This window comes from Aricia agestis, chromosome 19 (genome assembly GCF_905147365.1).
Source record: "Aricia agestis chromosome 19, ilAriAges1.1, whole genome shotgun sequence".
Classification (NCBI taxonomy): Eukaryota; Metazoa; Arthropoda; class Insecta; order Lepidoptera; family Lycaenidae; genus Aricia; species Aricia agestis.
Window position 1 is genome coordinate 12,847,861 of NC_056424.1, and position 20,594 is coordinate 12,868,454.

Here is a 20,594-nt window from a genome sequence, read left to right on the forward strand (position 1 = left end):
CAGTTTTCTATTTATAAGTAGGGTAGGTAGGTACCTTACGCGAAACTTCGAGGCAAAAGGAAATGCCAGTGAACCGTAGATTTTGTCGCGACGAAAAGTGGCCATGAGGCATCAAAAGCCAAAATTCAAAACATCGTTTCGAGTTCGACGAAAAAAGACAATAATTAACAAACGATGAACACTTTTAGGGTTCCGTACCCAAAGGGTGAAAACGGGACCCTATTACTAAGACTTCGATGTCAGTCCGTCTGTCCGTCCGTCCGTCCATCCGTCTTTCCGTCTGTCTGTCTCCAGGCTGTAACTCAAGAACCGCTATAGCTAGACTTCTGAAATTTGGACAGATTGTGTATTTCTGTTGCCGCTATAACAACAAATACTGAAAATAAAACAAAATAAATATTTAAGGGGGGCTCCCATACAACAAACCTGATTTTTTCGGCCTTTTTTGCTCTATATAAATAATGGCAACAGTTAGGTTTTTCACAAAGTCCTTTATTATATGTGTACTTTAATGTTTAATTACAATATTAAAATAAAATAAAAATTTAAGGGGGGCTCCCATACAAAAACACAATTTTTGGCCTATTTTTCCTTTATAACGGCACGGAACGCTTCGTGCGCGAGTCCGACTCGCACTTGGCCGATTATTTAATAATTATACTGTAGAACCGTACATCAACACAATGTTAGTACTATTGTATTACAATAATTTTATGTAGTTTTTATTGTAATGATGTTTTATTATAGATGTCAGAAGCCATGTAAGCGCGTGTACTTACGTCTTGTGTATAGAAATGTCAGAATATGTCTTGGATTAAGATCTCTCAATGGGCATTGTCCAAAAAAAATCACATGTACTCTTTATATTTTTTTTCGTTAAAATAGGGTATTTTAAGAATATAAATTAAATAATTTTGAAATTCATTGGCTAGTTTTTTCTCAATAAATTTTTAAAGTTTCGCTCTGACGTCATCATCGGCGGCCAATAATTGACCTCTGCAGTATGTTTTTTCCAATGAGTTTCTAAAATACTAGAGTAGCAATGTCTTACAAAAGATTCTCAGAAATGCGTAACCACTTTTTTGTTCAAAAGACAATGTCAAGTCATATATTCGTTATGTCATTATGTATGTGAGATATGCCTGCAGGCATCTTCGAAGTGGCAACGCGTTGCTACCGTAAACTTCCAATCTAGTTACGTTAGTAACATAGAATATCATTGGTTTTTTCCTTTCAATCTTATTTATAATGGCTGGTTCGTCAAATGCAAGTTCTCATTATGTGAAAGCTGATACGAGAAGCTTACCAAAAGTTCGAAACGTAATGTTGGTCGAATTTATTGCTAATTTAACGCCATTGAAGGTCAAACAAAGGTTAAACATATTTGTTCAAAAATATAAGTAACTAATGGGTATTTTTTCGTTTATATACAGAAAAACGATCACTGACCTTATTCCTCGAAATGTTTTTGTAATGAGCAAGATTAAAAAAAAATGGACAATCCCCATTCAGTGCTATTAGATTTCTATATTTTTTTCTGTTTCAGAAAAACTTTTTAAAATTACAGTCTTATTAGTCTAGCTATGAACTCGTAGGGGGGCGACTAACCCTGAATTGTCGATTTTATAATTCATTTTTAGACGTGGGAGAGCCATGCTTCGGCACGAATGGGCCGGCTCGACCGGAGAAATACCACGTTCTCACAGAAAACCGGCGTGAAACAGCGGTTACGCTGTGTTTCGCCGAGTGAGTGAGTTTACCGGAGGCCCGATCCCCTACCCTATTCCCTTCCCTACCCTCCCCTATTCCCTTCCCTTCCCTACCCTCCCCTATTACCCTATTCCCTCTTAAAAGGCCGGCAACGCACCTGCAGCTCTTCTGACGCTGCGAGTGTGCGTCCATGGGCGACGGAAGTTGCTTTCCATCAGGTGACCCGTTTGCTCGTTTGCCCCTTATTACATAAAAAAAAAATTTACTTGATGATAAGCCCCAAATTGTTACATTTTCTAAACATAGATACTACATTATACTATTTCCAAGAGTCCGACCTAGCGTAAACACGATATCTGAAAATTTTCTCTGCGTCTAATTTTTTTCCATAACCGTGCATTAAACTAAGTTAATATTTTAACAAATTGTATAAAATTCTATCATTGAGAAACCGACCTAGCGGATTTTGAAAATGTTGTATATATCGAGTTATTGAGAAAAAACTAATTTGGCGATGAATCCGCGTCGTCCTTTTTCTGTTCCTTTTCTAATTTAATACAATAAATTAATTACGAGCCAAAAAAAATTTAGTCTCTTCACCACAATATACTTATTTCAGTAACACACGGAAACATTATTAGGGAAAGCTTACCCCTATTTTCTTTAAACTTAGCTTGACTTAAGAGCGCACCTGACCCTAACTTGACTACATACTTAAACCTAGATCTCCAAGTCTGTAAGGTCTAGAAAACTGATTTTTTGACGCAAGTAACTTCAGTTCATGAAGAATGCTCAAGACGAAAACACGACACCGAAAAAATGCTCGATAGTTTCTTTTTTACAAAAAACCTTGTTTTAGACACATTTTTGCTTGGATCTTCGAAGTTTGCTGTCTTTTCTTTAATATTTTTTAATATCTAAAAAGGCATTGATAAATCTAAATTTACTCAAAACACTTTTTTCATAATCATTATAGTCCGTCTTTTATTCAAGTAAAACTAACTTGGCGATGATTCCGCGCCGTCCTTTTTCACGATGTTTGATTTTTGGAGTCAGGAACGCTCTTAACTTTAAAGATAGTAATTCCTACATCAAAGTCAGTAAAAAGCGAGTTCTACTAAACTACTTACGTCGGCTCAAAGGCTTTGCACAAAAAATGTAAGAGCTTTGTAGTTAACTCTTCAAACTTTTTATATGAAAACTTTATCAATAGGTATTTTAGGGTTGCCAAAAACCGAACATTTACTAACCCTCTTACCTACTTATAATATACACATATTTTTATATTCTTATAAAAATATGTGTACAGGTCACAGCGAATAACTATACAAGGTATGCTTGCCTTAGTCTGGCACATTAGAAACTCACATGACTCACAGAGACAGCGGACCTTCACTTATTATACACTGCGTAAGTATAAATAAGTACCAATTATAAGGTGTGGTGCGTATGGGATAAAAAATGTGTTCCAGTTAATAACTTGGAGAGGCTGTGTAGTGTAATATACGCCATATAATATAACGCCTAACGCCTCACTCTTATCTGTGGAGGAGTATTAGCCAATTTATAGGGTTGTCTCTTTCCACTTTAAGCAAAACTGGAATAAAAAAGATAACATACTTTAATAATTTCTCTTGCTAAAGTAATAGTCGAAGTAAGGCTAACGAATGAAAAAAAAAACAATTTTTACAACTGAATATTAACAAGACTTTTTGGCCACTTAAAAATTACCAGCAGATTGGAAATATTGTTATATGGAACCTACTATAATCCCAATGTTAACTTGCGAAAACGATGAAATCCACCGCAACTTTGCCGGGCTTCGTCTCTACCTAAAACACAAATATCTATTCTGTCCTAGGGTTTGCAACAAAAATGCTGACCAAGAATTTTCGCATTAAGATATATGTGTCAGCCCTGGTCGTGTTGTATCGTCAGTTTCAGCATGAGCGGGCTGACTCAAGGCTGCGGGGTCAACGCCCGCCAGCGCCGCCTACCAACTGATTATGTAACTACATTGTCTTACAATTTAAGGGTTTTTAACCAACTTAAATACAGATTTTACTCGACGGCACTTTACTCCTGCTAAAAGAGCTTTAGACTTGACGTCACTGCAACCCTTGAGGATCTATAGCAGTACCTTCGTATTAGAGTAAGTACCGTCCCTAACCCAATGCTCATAAATTGTACGATGTGGTTGGGGTTGGTGCCACGAATTTCCTCTGTGGACTATTCGCAGCGCCCAAGGTGCCTGATAAGACGGAAGTCTGCCATCTATTTTTCTAATCGTAATTTTTGAACTTCAAGTAAAACTCGGTCTACCAGGCACCTTTATTTACCTATTCAAATTATTTCATAATATTTTCATAATCATAATTCGTTATAATGAGGTCTTTAGGAAGTATGGTAACCTAAATACGTTCTAGTTTGGCGCAATGCACCAACAAGGAGGGAAATTTACAACTGCAGTGGATTCGATTTTAAGTAACCGAGTTATGCCAGCTCAAAATGTCGCAACTTCAGCTAATGTTTACGGGAATTTGTGAAAGAAAAAACTTCCAGAAAATATAAAAAGTCAGACATACGGATGACACTAGAATCTGTATGTAATATGAACCTATAAATGCCTAGCCATCTAGCCAGAGTAGACAGGTGTCGGTAGGGTTGTTAAATTGTTACTTACGAATTTAAAACTATGACTTATTCGCTGGACGTGTTCCTCTTTGGTCGTATTGTTGTTTGTGTTTTGGCACATGCGATTAAAATTGTCAGAATCCAATTTTGAAATCTTTATTTTAAATATTTAAAAATAAATTATATCAGCCAGCATGAGGCACATTCCGTTCATAATCCTAGTGAAACCTGACGAATTTGACAGATATTGAAACCTGTCCGTTTCTTTGCAGTCGAACTACTGGTAGTTATATCTATTGTGATCTAGCTATTTTCATTTCACAAATTCATTCATTCTTGATTATTTTTTTAATAAAAGTTTATAAATATGACAGCATGTCTTCAAGTGTATTATGGATAAAACGATGTTATTCGGAGCGTGCGAAGTGGGTGGAGGGGGTAAAGAAAGCGATTGCCACGCTTGCCGTGGCAAAAATATGCAAAAAAAAGAGGCTCAGCTAATAGTCAAACAAACTTGTCAATATTGTTTCGAAATTTTTAGAAATTGGTCTTAATTGTTTTTGTATCGTAGACTGCAAAAATAACAGCAGAAATAGGTAGTCAGTATAAAAATTTAATGTTTTTCCTAAATCCTCTAGGAAATTAGATCAGATATACGAGGGGAGGTCCAAAAGTTCGCGGAATGGAGGGGATGGAGTGGGGATAGGGTAACTCGCTTAGTGTCATACTAATTGAGCACTCATAATTAGTATATATATATATAAAATCTCAACCCTATAGCGCCATTCGTTTACGAGTACTCGCCTGCTAAACAAGTCAATCCGGAAGCAAACTGCAACTATGGAGAAAATTGAACATCGCGCTGTGATAAAATTCCTTACCAAGCAAGGAAAAAACGTTCAAACCATTTTAAATTGAGTGACCCCTCTCCACCAAGCCAATGTCACAACATCTAAAGGCAAAGGGTGGAGCAGCATAAAATCTAAGAAAATCGGATCGGTCGGATCTACTGGCCGCCACACTGACTGGGACCACACCGTTCAAAACATTAAATATTATTAGTAATTTATAAAACAATAAATGTATGTATTTATTTATTATATGTATAACATATTACACTCTATTCTATTAAATATACATATACACATATATATATTAAAAAAAAAAAGTGTCCATGGCGTGATGGACCACAATTAATTAAAATTCATAATATTATTTCAATTATCCTTGGTGCGAAAAATCTAAATAATAAAATAACAAAAAAAGGATATGGACAAACAGTCTATAGACGGCCCCAATTTTATAATAAAAAATAAAAAAAACATTTTAAATGAAATGGAAGCCGTTTATGGAGATAAGTGCCCTGGTAAAACAATGGATTATAAGTGGCATGGACTTTTCAAACATGGTCGAGGTTCAATTGAAGACGACCATCGCTCTGGGCGGCCAGTTGAGGCCACCACATCAGGCATCGTCGAAAAAGTTGAAAAACTTGTACTGGAAGACACACGTTTAAAGAAAAAACAATTATCTGCATTTGTTGGAGTATCAGATACAACCATTTTGCGGATCCTGCACGACCACTTGGGCATGACTAAAGTCAGTGCAAGATGGGTGCCGAGAATGCTCACGCCGCTTCAAAAACAGCAGTGCATCGACGCGTCTAAGCACTTTTTGGAGGTGTGTGGAGACAACCCTGTGCAGATTTTGGAGCGGATTGTTACTGGAGATGAAACATGGGTTCATCACTTTGAACCTGAATCAAAACAGGAGTCCATGCAATGGCACAAAAAGGGTACACCACCTCCCAAGAAATTCAAAGTGTCAGAATCGGCTGGAAAGTTGATGGCCACTGTTTTTTGGGATTGTGAGGGAATATTACTGATTGATTATAAAGAAAAAGGTACCACTATAACCGGAGAATATTACGCATTAATATTGGAAAAGTTAAAGGAGGCAATTAAAGAAAAACGTCGTGGAAAATTGGCCAAGGGTGTGTTGCTTTTGCAAGACAACGCGCCGGTTCACAAGAGCCGAGTTGCCATGGCTGCTCTTCACACGCATGGATTCGAACCACTTGTTCACCCACCCTACAGTCCAGACCTGGCCCCTAGCGATTTTTATTTGTTTCCAAATTTAAAAAAAGAGCTAAGGGGAAGGAAATTTTCCGACGATAACGAAGTGAAGGAGGCAATTTCGGCGCATTTTGAGGCCAAAGACAAAAAATATGTTTTCGATGGTTTATAAAAATTAATCCATAGATCAAATAAATGTATTACACTTAAGGGTGATTATATTGAAAAGGAAAAATAAATTTATTGTTATATTTTATTAACAACCCTTTCATTCCGCGAACTTTTGGACCTCCCCTCGTAAATGGATAGCTGCTGTAAAAATGAAAAAGTATGTGATTCGATATAACCTAAAATTGCATTATCAGTCAAGTCAATTTTATTTGAGTTGCATTTTACAAAGCTATTAATTGAGTACCTAACTGTTATTTTAGTGTAATTGATGAATGATGGATCACCATGGTCTCTCTTTCTCTGGACAAAACTTGCAGTGATAGTTTCATAGAATCATTTAAATCCAAAGTACCTATCAGGTGGAAGAAACAGTGACTCACAAATGACGATAAACCAGATACTACATCTGGTTTAACTGATCTTTTAGAAGCTGGAGATAGAGTTTTGAATGAAAGATGTTTTCAAGTAAGCAAGTTTTAGATGAAAGGGGTAAAAAAGTTAAAATTATTATGCCCCCATTTTGAGCAAAATAAAACAAGTACTCTCAAGAGGAAACCGAAAGGACTTTAAATGATATTACTCGAGTAAGAATCCATAGTGAAAGCAATAATATTCTATGTTACTATTTTAGAAACTCATTGATTGAAAGTGTAACTCAGAAACATGAAGAATGTTTGCAGTGTTTTAGTAAATTTATAGACTCCGATTTTGTTCAAGAGTATTAATGTTGTGAAAATAAATAAAAACAAGATTTTTAAAAACATTACATTTTTTTTTTCAAGTAAGTATAAAATATTGCTCGTATTTTTGTTACTGATTAAAGCAGTATGTTTGCATTTGACGCTCTGGTTATAAACGCAGCTGCATTTTTAAGGCGGCAAAATGTACGATTTCTAATTTTGTAACGTCATCAATATAAAATGTGTCTGTCTCTAGTAATAGACACAAGTCTATCACTCATTTCAGCGACAGTGGCACAATATAGCAATATGACATAGGGACTAATATTGCTATAATGTGATAGTGGTCTCTATATTTTTTTTTATAGAAAGTGCGTGATTTCAGCTCGCTCGCATAACTTTTAAAAGTATTAGCGCCATCTACCGTCACTCCACGGAACTACTCGTGGTTTCATAACAATGAGGGTGTTTCATAACGTGTCGGCTTATTGTAGAATCAACATCTGATCATAGGTGGCGCTTTTGTATTTTGGCATTGTATCATTGAGTGAGGAAATTGATTCCCAGGCGGACCTACCGACGTCATTTGGTTCGATTATGTTAATTCAATTGTTATAGCCCATTTATATTCGCGTACGAGTCGTGAGGCGAGGGGCGAGGTGCGAGTGTGAACAGACGCTCGTGGCTCGCCTCGTCCCTCGTCTCGTCCCTCGCGGCGCTCGCGTCCGGAGCGGTTTTTGGGGCACGAGTCAAAGGACCTCGCCTCGCACGCGAGTGGGTGTTTACATTCGCCCTCCCGCTTTATTCTGGCTTCTACATCGTGCCGCGCAGGTTATGTTTAGTTTTAAATACGCAAAAACAAAAATGCATCGTATTATAGTAATAATAATATCTATGGACGCTTCACACCACGTCAGTCTGGCCCCGTGCTTGTGTTACGGGTACTAGACAACGGAAATATATTTAATACTTTTATACTATATATATATTTAAGATATTTATTATATGATACGCATATTTAATACACAACCATGGCCCAGGAACTTTGAAAACTTTTTGTTCCGTCGGCGGGATTCGAACCCGCGACCCCCGGCTTGAGCTATCGACAGGCGACAGCCTACCCACTGAGCCACAGAGGTCGTCAAATAATAGATTGGTCGCAAGACGAAACATTTAAGTTCATGGAACTATTTCAAAAAGAACGAATAATTTGGGACCCTAAACATAAATGCCACAAGAACAGCCAAAAAGTTAGCTTCCTTTTATTTAAATTAGTGACGTAGCAGTACAAGCCCAGTACGCACAAACATGTTGCTGCTAAAACTTCGACGTCCTCCATTGTTGCTAGCTCAAAGACGACTGAACTCGGCACGCGAGTGTAAACAGGCAACTTATTTATACGAGATTTATACTCGCGTCTCGTGGCTCGGCTCGCGGCGCGTCTCGCAGCTCGCGTCGAAGCGCGAGTGTAATCACAAAGCTCGCGTCCCCCTCGAGCTCCTTTGGAAATCGCTCCCGACGCGAGCCCTGCGAGCCGAGAGCTGCGCCGCGAGACGAGCCGCGAGCTCGAGCTTACACTCAGGGCTCGCGGCGCGTCTCGTGGCTCGCGCGCGAGTGTAAATCGAGTGTAAAACCATCGATCAACACGAGCCTCGCACGAGGGACGAGGCGAGCCACGAGGCGAGGGACGAAGCGCGAGTGTAAAGGCCGTATTAGTTGTGATCTGTCGGCTGGGTTTGACATAACGCGACCAAACTACGTAGGACCGCCATCTGCCTATGAATCAACTTCTCTGATAGTACAATATGTTAAAAAGTCCACTCCCATGGGCCATGATTGGATCATTATGGCCTGAATTCACTTTAATTAGTGATAAGTGCAGGTGATTATTGCAGGTGATTAGTAATCAGGAGAATGAGGCCTGTTTTCACTTCGATTAGTGATAAGTGCAGGTGATTAATGAATGTGATTAGTAATTAGGAGAAAGTAACAGCGACTGAATAGAGTACACGTCCTTTACTCTATGCCTGCACTAATAAAAGTGAATACATGCCCTTGGAAGCGATTATTTTAAGTGTAGAAGGCACTCAGACTCAAAGCATCTTCATACAAAATTTCAGCGAAATCGGTTCAGCCGTCAGCAGCTAAGGCGTGATGTGAAGAGGTAACAGACAGACAGACACACTTTCGCATTTATAATAATATGTGGGTAGAGCCACGAATACGAGTAAAGCGTCTCCCAGACAGATACGGCCTGCGGTGGCGGTGGCGGTCAGTTGGATGACTTGGCCGCGTGGCCGCGTGTGTCTGTTACTCTCAAGTCATCCAACTGACCGCCACCGCCACCGCAGGCCGAGTCTGTCTGGGAGACGCTTAAAGGTTTTATTTGTAAAAAATATAGCTATAATGGGGGTTCAAGGTCAAAAGAAAGTGACTCCTAAAATCCTGCAAGTCATGATATTATGTGGGCACTGGGCATGTATTAGAATGTATGAATACTGTAATAACATCAAACATGAGGAACCGTCCATAAGTTACGCGAGGTATTAAGGGCCGGGGTCCAGCTAAATCACATGGGGTAGACCGTTCACCGTAGAAAGTTCTTAACCGTTATTGTGAAAACTGCATAATTTTTCTAAAAAAATTGCATAATATTTTCGAACAAATTTCTTTTTGAATTAGTTAAGTTTAATCATATATTATTAAAACATTTTCAATGATGCCTTACAGTAAGCTGAACGTGAAACGCAGTATCTTGAACTGTTTTCTATATAAAATTTGAGTGTTCGTAAGGTGTTAGCATTTCTGAAAAAATATACTTTTTTGCTAAATCTTACGTGAGATAAGATGAAGGCGGCTGAAGTGGATGCGAATCTTACAAGTCACGGTGGTTAAAAAAATCGTTAAAACATCTCGCGTAACTTATGGCCGCCCCCTAACAAGTTGTCTGCGGTCGATGCTCTTTCAAGTGTTAGCAATGAGATAGGTACATTCGGAGTTAATTCACCTTTTAGTTTCTGGAAATGATCCTTAAGACGTCTGTGTAAGAGTCACATTAGATAGAATGGTGTAATTTTTCTCGGCTTCATCCACGAATTTCATGACTCAAAAGTCAAAGATGTATGGGAGTTTTCACTTGGTTTATTTTGTATTCAAAGGAATGATAGCTGTCCCGACGCACGTTGTTCTGTCTCACATATATTTTAAATTTTAATAAGAATGAAAATCCAAATTTTCTAAAATTGAAATCTCGATAGCTTCTTCGATTTTTATAGAAATAATTTTGGAAAAAAAATACCAGTAAAATAGTCAATGGGCCAAAAAAATAAAAAGTAATACTTACTAAAAACCTTACCACTTTTCACGGATCTCTTTCACCAAAATTACTGGTGTCTTTGATGTTGTCAGTTTATAAAGTTGTAGCTTGTTAAAAATTTTGTTCACATAATGAACTAGACGACACTGTCACTGGCTTAGATCGCACTATCGAAAACCATATGGAAATGTTTAAGTAAGGTGAAGGATATTTGCAATGTCCTGCTAAACGGCAGTCACCTAACCGACGAAGCCAACACGGCCCTCTCGCGTAGGGCCGCTAGAGCACAGAATACATATTAATTATTATAACATAATTAGAACCTCACTAGATAGACCTGGAGCCAGTGACAGATTTTCGTGACCAAGTCCCTCCCAACCAAAAATTGTTAATTGAATAAGGGACTTAATATGCTATAAATACTCGCGACCGTCAGCTACGATTCCGTGGGTGGGATGGGCAGTGACATCCTCCCAAAGATGAAGAAAAAAAATTTTTTATCAGTCATTTCCTCTCATTTGAAAAATTATCAGAGTATTGTTAAAATACTCTAGTAAACAATTAAAAAAATCAGCTAGCTGTAAGTCAGTGGAAAAGTCGTCAGCTGATAAGTTTTAGTAGGTATAGATGCTGCTGCCATACACCTTTCAAGGTTCTTTCAAACTTCCCACTGAGATACAGCAAGGTGACATTAATTTTCATTCATAGTAGCATATAAACGATCACCAGGTAAATTTTTAGCTGAGAGGAAATCATTGAAAATATAATATTTTTTTTCATGTTCAAGGAGCCAGCTGACGTATAATCCACCGTGTTATGGTCAGCTGACTCTGATTTTCTTTCAAAATACTACATAAACTATACTCTGATAAATTTTCAAAAGAGAGGAAGCGACTAAGCGAAGGAATACTTATACAGGATTACAAGTGAAATAGTTGTGTTATTTGAAGTTTAGAATCCCATCATCCAAAAGGCCATAGCATAGGCCATAGCATGCCATAGTGAGTGTTGGTAACCGTACATTTTATCGCAACACACACCGTGTAGTGTACACTTGGTGTACACGGCCTGTTCTTTCTCGGACTGATTAAAATTATAATAAACTAGATAACGCCCGCATCTCCGTTGCACCGAAATTCATCACGTGGAAATCCGTACATTTCCGGGATAAAATGTTTCCGGACTAAAAGTATCTCCTTACCAAACATCAAAATCGGTACAGCGGTTTAACATGAAGAGGTAAAGGACATACTGACATATTTTATATGATATTAGTATAGAACAGGGGTCACCAAATGGCGGACCGCCGACCCATTGTGTGCGGACCAAGCATAATAATATTATGTTCGAAAATGAACTTCGTTAAAAATAAATTTCGGTCTCGACATACTGATGTTCATCGGTTGATGAACATGTAGCAACAAAAATTGACACTCTTCTCATTGATACAAACAAAATATAGTACCTTTGTTATATTTGTGTAATTACATACCTATTTGTTAAAAAAAAAATGTCTGGACCGCGAAGGTCATTTTATTTCTTAAAACGGACCCCGAGCGAAACTAATTGGTGACCCCTGGTATAGATATTGTCATCTATAGCAGGGGTTTTGCTCTACTAGAGATAAGGAATAGCTCACATTAGACATTAGAGTACTACCACAGAATATACATATATGTATATTAATAGTACCAAGTACATATATGTATGTATATACATATATGTATATTAGTAGTACCAAGTACTACAGTATATAATTATATAAGTCTATGGTTAGCTGCGATCGGTTGTATGTCCAACCAAAGATAGATTGAATATTGGGAACGGCCGTTAATCGGTTCAGTGGTTTAAGCGCCAGGTGGTAACATACACACCTACATTAGAATAATTATTCACTGTTTCGAAGGTTGAAAATGTTTGGAATATGATTGAAACGTGTTGTAGCACTATATTCTCAAAACAAGAGTTTAGCTGAAATACAATAACTGTGAGTCTATGACTCACAAGACCGCATGGTGCCTATGTTTAATGTTTTATGTTTAAAAGGCAAATATTTGATATTTATAGTTTTAAATTTTAATAAACCTAAAGAAATGAGCTAAGTAATTTATAATTCACTAGATGAAACCCGAAACCCGTTGCCATATTTTTTTCGCGGGAACCGAACATTTTGCGGGATAAAAAGTATTGTTACGTGCTAGGGTTCGACTGGTGTCAGAAGTGGGATATGAACCCACGCCCACAGTATCCTCCCGGGACTCAAAGCATCTCCATACTAAATTTAAGCAAAATCGGCTTAGTGGTTCGGGCATGAAGACGCAACCGACGCAACAGACAGACATACAGACAGATAGACACACATTCGCATTTATATTTTATAATATTACTATGGATTTATTTAAAATAAAAACCACAGATGAAGGGGTCCATACGACAAAGCTAAAATGGGATTCGGCTGACCACGTTAGCCGGCACTCGGCAGGCGGCAGCAACTGCTGGGCAAAGATATCCACAGAGTGGGTACTGAACATGGTAAGCGCAACCGTGGCTGGCCTAGGAAAAGATGGCGCGATGAGCTAGAGTCTTACCAGGCACCAGCCGGGCTGGCCGACAGTGGCCCTGGAGTGAGATAATATTACGTGGAAGACCATGAGGGAGGTCGTTGCCCAGCAGTGGCTATCTAAAGAGTAAAGGTTCTTAGCCTATGCTAACAAAAAATAAATGGCTAAGTGCGAGTCGGACTCGCGCACGAAGGGTTCCGTACCATACGTCCGTCCGTCACAATCTAACACTGAAAGAATTTTTCACATCGGACCAGTAGTTCATGAGATTAGCGCGTTCAAACAAACAAACAAACTCTTCAGAATTATAATATTAAATATTATAGTAAGTATAGATTAAGCACAAATACAGTCGAGTATTTCGTGAATATTTCAAGTGCCTATGTGCTGCCGTTATTGATATCGAGCAAAAAATTGCAAAAAAATCACGTTTGTTGTATGGGAGCCCCCCCTAAATAGGGGGCATATAATAGCGGCAATTATAGATGTACACAATCTGCGAAAATTTCAGAAGTCTAGCTATAGCGGTCCTTGAGTTACAGCCTGGAGGCACACAGACAGACAGACGGACAGACGTCGAAGTACATCATACCATGACCACCTGAGTGGAGTCCTATTCGACAACTTTTCGCGCTGCACTGCCCTATAGTCTATACCGAAGCACGCAGTCGCGCCGTGCCACAAAAAAAATATTTTAACTGTGGAATTTGCACCACAGAATTCAACTAAGAATTTGTTTACTTTTCAACTAAGTATGTTTTTTTCTGTTATATGTGGTATGCTTTTTTTTGTTTCGTCTTTATTGCTGTATGTGTGCTTGTGTACTGCAGTGTATTGTGAATTTGATGTCGAATAAATGTGTGTATTGTATTGTATTGTATTGTATAGAAGTCTTAGTAATAGGTCCCGTTTTTACCCTTTGGGTACGGAACCTTAAAAATGAAGGAAAATTGTGAGTGCACCATGAAAAGCATTTTGTTGTTAACATTCTCAGCGTGCGTCTGGTCGGTGGAACAAGTGGATATTTGTATCGAGATTTATCCGACAATCAACGACTGTAACTGACTCAGTGAGATACGCCTCTACTACGGGTGTGAGACTCGAAACTAACGCAATTGAAAAAAACGGCCTGTTGCGAGTTGTAGACCACACATATTGACAGTGGCGGGGCAAGACCAAAATTTTATGTGGGCGAGATACATTTTGCGAGGTCCCCTAGGCCCAAATGGATTATTTTTAGACAATCGTTGTTTTATAAATAAAATTTAAATCTCAAAATGCATAAATTCCCAAAAAAAAACATAATCCTAATAATAAAATCACAATCCGCGAGGCCGTGGGCGGTCGCCCAATTCACCCCTACGCCTTGCGCCGCCTCTGCTTATTGTTATCATCAAGCAAAATAAGCAAAAAATAACGTTTTTTATATGAGAACCTTAAATATTTGTTTATTTTGTTTTAAGTGTTTGTTCAAGAGAAATACATAATTATTAATTTTTGAAGATTTTAAATATTTAGCTATCGTGGTTCTTGAGATACAGCATACGGTGACATACGGGTGTACGGATAGTGTAGCGACAGCGTAGGTAAGGTAAAGTAATAAACTCTCCCCTATTCCCTTCCCTTCCCTACCTCCCCTATTACCCTATTCCCTCTTAAAAGGCCGGCAACGCACATGCAGCTCTTCTGATGCTGCGAGTGTCCATGGGCGACGGAAGTTGCTTTACATCAGGTGACCCGTATGCTCGTTTGCCCCCTTATTTCATAAAAAAAAGTAAGGTTACAGTAATAGGGTCCTAACTCCGGAGTCCTGAGTTCCTGACCTTCAAAAATATATTCACCTTTATCTTGACTCTTCCATTGTTGATTGGTTATCGTTTTGACGAAAGCCAATCAAAAGCAAGCAAAGAATCGATAAACTCAGGAGTTTCAGGACAAATACCCTTAGAAACCGCACGTAACTCGAATCGACTTCCCATAGTAGGGGTATCGTGAGTGCGGATCATCAACGTGTATTTTCAGTGATATTGCAGCCGACCGAACTAGAGATATTTGCCACCGAATTTCTATAAGTATAGTCCTTATCACGACGGCATAGCGGTAATGTGAGAGGCAAAATAGTGGCGAACGGATTGTACAAACTACGTAAACGCCGTCGAGTCTGCCGGCCGGGCGCGTGCTCGGGCGGGCGGGTCATAGATTAGATATGGGACATAGATGCGACAGTCGATGTTAGTGTACTGTCAATGATTTTTGGTGTATGAAGGCATGAATATGCTTGCTATCCGTAATAGTATTACTAGCTAAAAGCCGAGCTTTGTAAGGGCTCGCGTCGTTTTACTGACTGATGATAATTATTATTAAAATGATAACACATCTACATACAAATGCAAATTACTATGTTAAAGCACAAATCAATAGGCGTGATTGATTTTCTGTAAAGTGCACCGCAAAAGTGCTCAGTTTGTGGGATATAATAGAGCTCGCTTCGCTCGCCCGGATAAATGCTAAATTGTCATGTATAAACCGTAGAACAGATTATTTGGTGTATTTTGATGTCGACTAAGTCACAAGGCACAAGTTGTATCGTTAAATAATAAGTTTAAAAGTTACAATTAGAATATTTTTAAAGCAATATAGAAGCTGAAAGTGCAGTAAAGACGATGTACATTGAACCTTAATAAAAAACTAGATTAACGTCTTAATTGAAAATTCTTTGTGCTCGTAACTTCAAAGCTTTTAGTTTTATGTCAATAAATTGCATTCTAAATATTACTTAAATATGTAGTTTCAAACGATGTATTTTACAATAAAAAAGTTTTATTAAATATTTATACCTATCTTACGTCATTTATTATTTACTTACATTTATTGTGTTTGTGAATGTGTGTAAATATTTAGTCTGCTATCGGAATCGGACGTCAAGCGGAATTAAAAAAAAACCCAAATGCCTAAAAGTGCCGTATTGAGCTGTAGAAATTCAAATAGAAACGTTGGCCTAGATAATGGACACGTTTCTTATCATCGGTACGTCACAGTGGTAGGAAAAAAGTGACACGCTCGTTTTCATATAAAATATGGAGCGACATGCGGTATCTATCTTGATCTATGTCTGGGAGGAAGCCCCATACATTATCTGTCAAACTCTTTATTAAATTGCAGTTTGATCATTCTTAAATGCCTCTGGGTGCACCAATGATTGTATTGTTTTTCCCGCAGAACGGACATTCCAAACTATTTTACGTAGGAAAGAATGTCCGTTCTGTACGCCTACTCCGTGTTCGTGGTAGTGCGCATGTGTGCGTTTCGCCATAACCCGCGGATTCTAACCTAAATTCGAATTTCGAGCTTCGCTTTCCACGGACGCGCCCGGCCAGTGTTATTTTAAAAATAAAACAGAAAATTTTCGGCCAGCACTCGCTCCGCGCTCGACGGAGGTCGAAAACTTTTTTTTTCGCGTGGAGTGTTATTTTTTTTTACGCCAGTGCTCCCTAAGGATAATGTTTAAAAATAAACGCGTACGTGTGCCCCGGTGACACGGCCGAATAGATTTCGCGGTTTTTCTGTGGTGCTACAATTTTGGATTACTTTGACGCTCGGTAAGTTTACATAATATTTATTTGCTCGTTAACTTTATTGGGAGTTTATATTTAGTTAAGCGTAAAATGGTAGCACAATGATAGAAAAATAGCTCGAGTTAGACATCTGGTATTCGGGTATAGAATAAGACATCCGGGTAATCTGCGAAACCAATCTGTAGAATATTTTTAGTTTCATAAGTAGATTGTGGGAGATTACAGTAGTACCAACTATAACATATTATTATTCTCATGCTAAAGTACAATATTATAATACCAAATATAAATTAGTTATGAATTATTATTTATTACAAATATTATTTAGATGCTGCATATTCGGATCAAGTTAGTAGTGAGACAACATTCTAAATGTCATAATTTTAAGCTGCAAGCTAATTAAGCTTTATTAATTGAATAAATCTGTCAAAAAAGTGAAGAAATTAAAAAGTGGCAACATCGTAGCGTCATCCCTTTCAAATCAATCTAAGAAAAAAAGTGGTGACACTACGATGTTGTCACTTTTTAATTAATTTCTTCACTTTTTTGACAGGCTATACTTAACTTCAATGATTCACTATCAACTCATAATCTATATACAGGGTGTAACAAAAATAAGTGATAATACTTTAGTGTGTGTACGTGTTCCTTGTAGAGAGTTCACTGTAAAAGTAGCAGCGCTGAAAGACCAAACATTTTTTTCGCTTTTGTATGGGGAAACTAGTGACGCTCGGGCCATTGCCCATACAAAAGTGAAAAAAAATCGTTTTTCAGAGCTGCTACTTTCACAGTGAACTCTCTACAAGGAACACGTACAGACCCTAAAGTATTATCACTTATTTTTGTTACACACTGTATATGGATATTTTCTTATGGTGTAATTATTATGGCGTAGCATGGGTCTGCGCCGCTGCTTTCTCTGTTATTTAAGGGTTTATCAACTTTAAGAAGCTTTTAAGAAATAATTATTAATACAGTTAAAACGTCAGTTAACTATATTAATTAGTATATCAAGATTCAAGATAGTTTATGACAGCATACAAATGCTCTATAGATTGGTGGGCTCTACAATTCAGCACCTATAATCAAATCGTCAAGTTCACTCTATTTTCGATCCTACTGAGTGCACATAAAGTCTATTTTGGGTTTGCTTTGTAAACTGTTACGGCGTCGAATATGTAAATAAGCAATATTTTTTTATTTTATCTTTTCGACCTATATTCGATGGTTTAATTTGCAGGGGGGGTTTTCGTTTCGTTTCCATGACAATCTTTGGATGCATATTGCATGTAGATAGGGAAAATTAAAAAGGTCGGAGCAGAGGTCGCACATACAGTAAACAATCCGACTATACTATAACACACATCATATTAGAATACTAGACGTTCCGCGTGGCTTCGCCCGCGTGAATTAGATATTTCACAGACAAATTAGTCTACAAAAAATAGCCTATGATCCTTCACGTGATCTACTTCATATCTGTGCCAAATAACAGAAAAATTGCTCCAGTAGTTCGTGAGATAAGCTCTTTCAAATAATTTCCCCCGGTTTTTCCACATTTTCCTCTATTTCTTCGCTCCTATTAGTCTTAGCGTGATAAATATATCCTTCCTCGATAAATGGGCTATCTAGCATTCAAAGAATTTTTCGAATCGGAACAGTAGTTCCTGAGATTAGCACGTTCGAATAAGCCCTTTCAAGTAATTTCTCCCCGTTGTTTCCGCATTTTCCTCTATTTCTCCGCTTCTATTAGTCTTAGCGTGATAAAATATAGCCTATAGCCTTCCTCAATAAATCGGCTATCTAACACTGAAAGAATTTTTCAAATCAGACCAGTAGTTTCTGAGATTAGCGCGTTCAAACAAACAAACAAACTCTTCCCAATTATAATATTAAGTATAGATATAGTGGGAGAGCCATGATTCGGCACAATTGGGCCGGCTCGACCGGAGAAATACCACGTTCTCACAGAAAACCTTCGTGAAACATCATCGTGAACATTCCCTACCCTATAAGGGAATAGGGTAGGGAATGTTCACGATGATGTTACCCTACCCTCCTCCTATTACCCTATTCCCTCTTAAAAGGCCGGCAACGCCCCTGCAGCTCTTCTGATGTTGCGAGTGTCCATGGGCGACGGAAGTTGCTTTCCATCAGGTGACCCGTTTGCTCGTTTGTCCTCTTATTTCATAAAAAAATAAATAAAAAAATAGTATAAGTAGATAGATTAAAAGGAACGTTCTCAAACGTCGAACAAAACTTTTTGTTAAAAGCTATCTGTGCTGGTGCTGCCAAGTCTAGAGTGAAAACATTCATCGTTGCAGTAACATACTTCGTCAAAACTAAGTGATAACTGATAGTACTTTAGGGTATGTGTCCCTTATATTGTTCACTGTAAAAGTAGCAACGCTGATGGAGCAAACTTTTTTGTGTTTTGTATGGGCGCACCCACGTCATGAATTTTTCCTTACAACAGTAAAAAAAGTTGCTCTTACAGCGCTGCTACTTTCTCAGTGAACTCTCTACGAGGAACACATACACACCCCAAAGTATTATCACAAAGTTTTGTTACACCCTGTATACTATTGAAGCTCTAATTTACCGTAGCGAGTCGGGTCATTGAAATTTGAGGTGCGGCTTCTTAGAATATTTTTCTTATCTTCTTCTATATATAGGGTGTAACAAAAATAAGTGATAATACTTTAGGGTGTGTATGTGTTCCTCGTAGAGAGTTCACTGTGAAAGTAGCAGCGCTGAAAGATCAAATTTCTTTTCAGTTTTGTATGGGGAAACTCATGACGCTCGGGTCCTTTTTTTTAAATTAACTTTAGTAAAACCAAAGTTATGACTAACGCACAAAATATGCCTATCTATTTTGGTAAATAACATCTCCCTTGATTATGTGCAAAAATACGTATATCTTGGCAAACAGATCTCGTTTAGTAAGGAAAGAAATATAAATGAAGTGAACAGGAGGATAGCGATCACTTGGAACAAATACTGGTCCCGCAAAGAAATTTTCAAATCACAACTGCCAAAACCTACGAAGAAAGTTCTTATGGATTCAGAAATACTCCCATGCCTCACTTGCGCTTGCCAAACGTGGACCTTTGACTTTAAAACACGTAACGGAATCGAGACCACCCAAAGACATATGGAGAGAAGCCTTTTAGGAATAAAAATAAAAGACAAAGTGAAAAATAGCGATATTCGTAACAGAACAAAAATTAATGACGCTCTACTATTTTCACTGAGACAAAAATTTACTTGGGCCGGCCACATTGCTAGATACACGGATGACAGGTGGACCAAAAGGGTAATAGAGTGGACTGGACCGCAAGGTAAAAGAGCCAGAGGCCGTCCGTGTGCTAGATGGGCAGATGAGATAGTCGCGACAGCGGGACCAAGATGGTTAACAACCGCCATGGACATGAGTGGCATTCTTTGGAGGAGGCTTTTACCCAAAGGGGGTCCGTATAAGCCTAAATTTAAATCCTTTATTTTGTAGTCTTTAAAAATTCATTAACTTGTATGGGATTAAATAAAGCTCTATTATTTTTATTATTATTTGTTACACACTGTATATAAAACTCAAAGATGACTGACTGACTGATTGACATAGTGATCTATCAACGCACAGCCCAAACCACTGGACGGATCGGGCTGAAATTTGGCATGCAGGTAGATGTTATGACGCAGGCATCGGCTAAGAATGGATTTTGATAAATTCTAACCCAAGGGGTTCAAATAGGGGATGAAAGTTTGTATATAATAATACTTCTTAACGCGAGCGAAGCCGCGGGCAAAAGCTCGTACTTTATATGGCAAAACAACGTTTACCGGGACAGCTAGTCTAACACTTACGTCTTGCT

General features: G+C 38.2%; 1 protein-coding gene across 5 annotated transcripts in view; it reads left to right on the forward strand.

The window, feature by feature from the left end:
- Positions 1-16,500: 16,500 nt before the first annotated feature.
- LOC121736876 (muscle calcium channel subunit alpha-1-like) overlaps positions 16,501-20,594 on the forward strand; it is a 55,222-nt gene continuing 51,128 nt past the window's right edge. For all 5 annotated transcript variants that reach the window (XM_042128347.1, XM_042128348.1, XM_042128349.1 and 2 more), the window contains exon 1: positions 16,501-16,746. The gene's annotated coding sequence lies outside the window, so the exon portion shown is untranslated. The remainder of the gene's footprint in view (positions 16,747-20,594) is intronic.